This window comes from Rhinolophus ferrumequinum, chromosome 7 (genome assembly GCF_004115265.2).
Source record: "Rhinolophus ferrumequinum isolate MPI-CBG mRhiFer1 chromosome 7, mRhiFer1_v1.p, whole genome shotgun sequence".
Taxonomy (NCBI): Eukaryota; Metazoa; Chordata; class Mammalia; order Chiroptera; family Rhinolophidae; genus Rhinolophus; species Rhinolophus ferrumequinum.
Window position 1 is genome coordinate 19845504 of NC_046290.1, and position 5523 is coordinate 19851026.

At 34.9% G+C, this 5523-nt stretch overlaps 1 pseudogene; it reads right to left on the bottom strand.

The window, feature by feature from the left end:
- Positions 1 to 274: 274 nt before the first annotated feature.
- Positions 275 to 956, bottom strand: LOC117025292 (cleavage and polyadenylation specificity factor subunit 5-like; annotated as a pseudogene).
- Positions 957 to 5523: the final 4567 nt, after the last annotated feature.

Here is a 5523-nt window from a genome sequence, read left to right on the forward strand (position 1 = left end):
CATTTTCTTTAATATTGTACAAAAACATATGAGTAGAAACAAAAGCAAATTAAACATTATCATATTTGTTTACACCACTGTCTACTTCTTCACATTAACTTTACCATTAAAACAGTAGGAAGCAAGTGGCCATTTAGGGATTGGGCAAGAGATAAAACCAAAAAAACTTTTCGACCATGTTTAGTCTACACTGTGTAGAGCTGTGCTCACAGAGATTGCTGTTTTTTTTGTTTTTTTGTTTTGTTTTTTTTTTACTTCTCCACTATGCAGTGATTCAGTTGTATATAAAACTGCTGAACCTGCTCAAAAGCTGAGGGACATTAGAAATTATGGGTCCATATCCTGGTACACTGTCATGCAATTTAAACAACTGTGTAGCTACCAGCTTATAATTTTTAGGGACTGAAAAAAAAGCTTTCTCTTGAAGTTGAATCTAAAACAACTTCTTAAGTTTCTTAGGCTTTGTAATATGTACAAGAATATAGGGATAGTGAGGTCCAAATTTTGGTCTCCACCAGTTATCAGTGTAGTCGTCAATGACTCAGTCTTGCAGGACTCCATTTTGACAACACAGTATGTGTCAGTAAGCACTTTAATCCTCCAGCTTCATCTTCTCTGTGGTTAAGTTCACCACCAAGTAATTTGAAGAAAGTTGTTCCTCACTATAACAGTAGCACGTGGGGTAACCGATGCTCACGTACCATCAAAACACCTTCAACAGTCTTCCTCATTCCAATTTTATCAAATCCCTCTCACAGATGCTGAAATACGACTGCAATAGAGCTATCCTTCTCAAGGCTTTCAAGGAGCCCTTTTGTACCAAAAATGTAATTGGTAAGAGGGTACAGGTAGGTCGTGTGCTCCAAGGAGAGGGCCTTGGTCTGCTGGATGTATGTGTTGTGGAACTTGTTGATTCCCCAGGGCCAGAGAGTCTGCAAGTGACTGGGAGGCATCATGATTGCACTGGCAAGCTAGAGCATTTGCGATGAGCAGAAAGGGGGAAGTTGCAGCAGCGGTTATCTGTGTTCCACTCAGCAGCCAGTGTTCACCATTAACATGAGAACATAAGAGCTCACATAGGAAATATGATCAATCAATATGGTGAATATTTAAATAAAATTATTACAGTAAAAAACATATTGCCATTAATCCCTCTCAAAATACTCCCTGTCACTTTGAACACACTTATCCCATAGTTCTTGCCGCTATCTGAAGCAATTCTGGAAGTCACCTTTCCTGAGTGTCTTTAGTTTCGCTGTCATGGCTGCCTCAGTGTCCTGAATCACTTTGACTTTTGGTAAGAGCCAGAAGTCGCATGGTGCCATATCAGGTGAATAAGGTAGATGAGGTCACACCGTAATGTTTTTATTGACAGCAATTTCCATATACCAGAAACAATGTGTGACATGGAGCATTGTCATGATGGAGGATGATTTACAGCATACTTTAAAACATACCTTCTCTCAACCATAGCTCACACCCAACTGACTGCACCGAACAAGTTGAAACTTGTCACACACTATAACTAAGGTTCGATGCACTGCTTCCTGTATTGAAGGTCCCTGTCTTTCCATTGGATGGCACTCAGCAGCAGCATTCACTGTATTTTGTGATAACGGAAAGATCCATACTTTGCTTATGGTACATTACAGCAATTTCTGTCAAATAGAAACATTACAGTGTGTCCTCATCTACCTTATTCACTGCATCTGGAACCATGCAACTTCTAGCTCTTCGCCAAAGTCAAAATGACGATGAAAGGTAACCATTTTGAATTCATTCAGGACATCAAAGCAGCCACAACTAGGCAACTAAAGACACTCACTATTGTGTATATGCACCACATCTTCTTTATCCAATCATCTATCGAAGGACACTTTGGTTGTTTCCATGTCTTGGCCACCATAAACAAAGCTGCAATGAACATCGGAGCACATATATCTTTACAGTGAATGTTTTCAAATCTTTTAGGTATATATGTGGTGAACACACAATGTGATATATAGATGATGTATTACAGAATTGTATACCTGAAACCTATGTAACTTTACTAACAATTGTCACCCCAATAAACTTCAGTTGGAAAAAAAAAAAAAAAGACACGAAAGAGGACTTCCAGAGCTACTTTAGATAGTGGTAAGAACGATGGGATAAGTGTGTTTGAAATAAGAGGGAGTATTTTGAGGGGGAGTGCCTCTTACTGTAATATTTTTTTTAATTTAAACATTCACCATATTGTTTGAACACACATCGTAGATTTTTTTTAAATAAATTTTTCTGCTTTTCTAGTTAATCTCAGCAGGAGAGTCGGTTAGAAAAATGTTTTCTACCATTCCTGGAAGCATAGCATTCTCCCTGCTTCATTTTTTTTTTCCCATAGCTTAGGCCTTGGCAAAATATTAGAGATTTATGCATTTACTTGCTGGCTCCTTTCACAATAACACAGAGAGAGGAATTTTATCTGATTGTTGTGTATTTTTCCCTACTCCATGTTATATCCATAGGTTTGAGAACAATCGCAGTCACATACAAAACAGGCAGCATACATTCGTGGAAGTGGCATTTAGGCAAGAGGTCAGAGTGGAAGACAGCAATTTTGGAAAACATTGAAGTTTTGTGCTTTTAACAGGCTTTATCGTATATGTGGACTTCAACAGAACTTTGTCTGATCAAGTACCATGCTTAAAGAACACAAATAATGTGAGTACAATTGAAAACTACATTAGTGTGAAATCATGTTGTACACATATAAATATAGATCATACTAACACTTCTAATGCATGCAAAGAGTTTATAATTTATAAATGTAGAAACAGAGATATGAGTTCTCATAAGTAAAAAGGCTAGCACATAAAGTTTTTAAAAAAACAATACATCATTTTACATTGCATTGCTTATAATTTTCAAACTTTTGATTACAAATACAAATCATCAATTCAATAAAGTTCTTTTAAATCATGCTTAGTTCACAAGTGTAGGCTTAATCTTAACTACGTACTCTATCATAATGAGTAATCAAATGTGTAATTTTAAAATTTTAATGTCTACCATTTTCATTGCTGACTTTTTAAAAATAATTTTCATTGAGAGAAAATTACATGTTATTTTCATGGTAATAACATGAAATAACTTATTTCCCCGAAAATAAGACCTAGTCAGACAATCAGCTCTAATGCATCTTTTGGAGCAAAAATTAATATAAGACTTGGTCTTATTTTACTATAACATTTTATATTATGTAATATAAGACCGGGTCTTATATTAATTTTTGCTCCAAAGGATACATTAGAGCAGATTGTCCAGCTAGGTCTTACTTTTGGGGAAACACGGTATTATTAAGCAATGCTTAAAATGTATTGCCATGATGCTGAATGAAGCACTAGAATAAGATAAAAGCAGCTACATTTTAGTGGGGAAAAAAATCGAAATAAATAAATAAAGAAAGAATTTAAATTAGGATACCAAGGAAAACAATAAAAGTAAGCCAGTATATATAGGAAAAGGGAACTAATAAACCTAAAGGCTGAAATAGTTGAATTAGCTCCTCCATACATCAGATTTGAAAAATCAATTCAAAGAATTATCTTTAAAAAGTTGATACAAATCAAGAATGAATATCTAAGAAATAATTTTAGAACACACAATAAAGATCAGAACAATAGAGAAAGGATACAAAACCTCATATATATTAAACTTGTATTTAAAAATCTATGTGAAATCAATATTTTTGATAAGTATGGATTTCTGATATTGTCTCAAGAAGACAAAAAATTGGGGCAAGATGAATTTATTTTTCAAATGTACTCTAAAAACAGGTACTAATTTTAGATGAATTCATGAGGTAGGACTGCAGCTTTGTGACATTTATATAGCTATATACCAGAAAGTTCTTAAGAAGACTATTAGTGAGAATAGGAAGGATGCTGAGAAAATTCTTCTAAGAAACTGGAATGAAGATGACATGTGCAGCAGAAATTTAGCAGAATAATGGTCTACAGTTACATGGAGAATAGAAAATTTACTTTAGATCTTTTAGATCTAAGGATATTTCCAAGCAGAATTTTAACTGTGTATGATAAGAAGGAATATAGAGAGATTAGAAAGGTTTGAAAAGTTTGACTTAAAGCAAAATTTAGCCAAAATATAAAAAAGCCAGGACTTTTTAGGCTAGAAAATCGTGATTTTTTTTCACTGTCTTTAAATCCAGCAAAAAACCTTTTAAAACAGTAAATAACATAAGGGCAAAAATAAAATCCAGGATGTTGCCTACAAAACAAAACTTTAGAGTAACTTTCTTATCACGGGGTGACTGTAACCTCTTTTGTTAAGACATCATAAAGATTTAAGTAGTGCCTTGTAAGCCACCTCAACTAGACCAGTGTCAGTAAACATTTTTTAAAACACGAGATAATAAATATTTTAGATTCTATCAGTCATATGATCTATGCAGCATCACTCATTCTGACATTGCAGAGAGAAAGCTGCCATAGAAATACATGCATAATATGGCTGTGTTCCAAAAAACTTTCTCTACAAAAAAAAACTAAAAATAAAAAAATAAACAAAAATAAACAGGTCATAGGCCAAATTTGGCCTATGGGGGCCATAGTTTGCTACTCCTGAACTAGATGAAAAGATATCAAAGTTTCATAAGGGCATGTCTTTTAGACTTCCTCTGATAAACCAAAAGTCTTTTAAGAATCCTAAAGTCATCCCACATCACCCTGACTCTTAGTCCATGACAGAAAAGGCCTGTCTCAAAGAAATTTGCGGGTGTGTCTCTTGTCCAATGGAGTAAATCTCGATAATAACCACACTCACACATAAAAAAGAAGCATTGTCTTTAAGAGAATTGTAAAATTCTCTTAAAAGAGAACATTGTCATGCTGTAATAAAAATGACAAAGGTGGCTCCAAATGAAAGAAGCTTCTTAGACTCCAAACTTCTATACACAGGAAATGGACTAGGAAACGTACTCTCTAAAAAACACAGGTCATTTTTGATTAAAAAAGAAAAATATGACAGTCAGAACCAAGGGTCAGAAGGCAAAATGAAAAGCATAGAAAGCCACTTCAAAGGGGAAGGACCGGGCCCTAATGAAGGAACTGGTGCATGCAGCTGAATGACTTTCAGAACTGTATTGTACTAGTGACTTCTATGGACATTCCCTTTTTACTGTTTTCTAATATGAGTATCTAAACGCCAGCCTCATCAACACCTGTTGAATATAGGAGAGACAGATACTTTGCCTTTAGCTCAAAGGTGTTCAGATGAGAGGAAATGTAGACTAGCAGATTTGATCCTAAGGAGTCTCTTCTGCTCCTCAACCTAACTAAGATGGTGAGATCCTGGACATTTAGCTGATTCCTGGACTTGAATTGATGATGTAATAGTATATTTTAGAGGAAAGAGGGAATATATTTTGCATGTAGGAAACATGTGAATTGTTATGATCGGGAGAAGACTGCTTCAGATTGAGTTTTGCAATGAGAACTTCAACAGAATCTCCTATTATGCACGTTA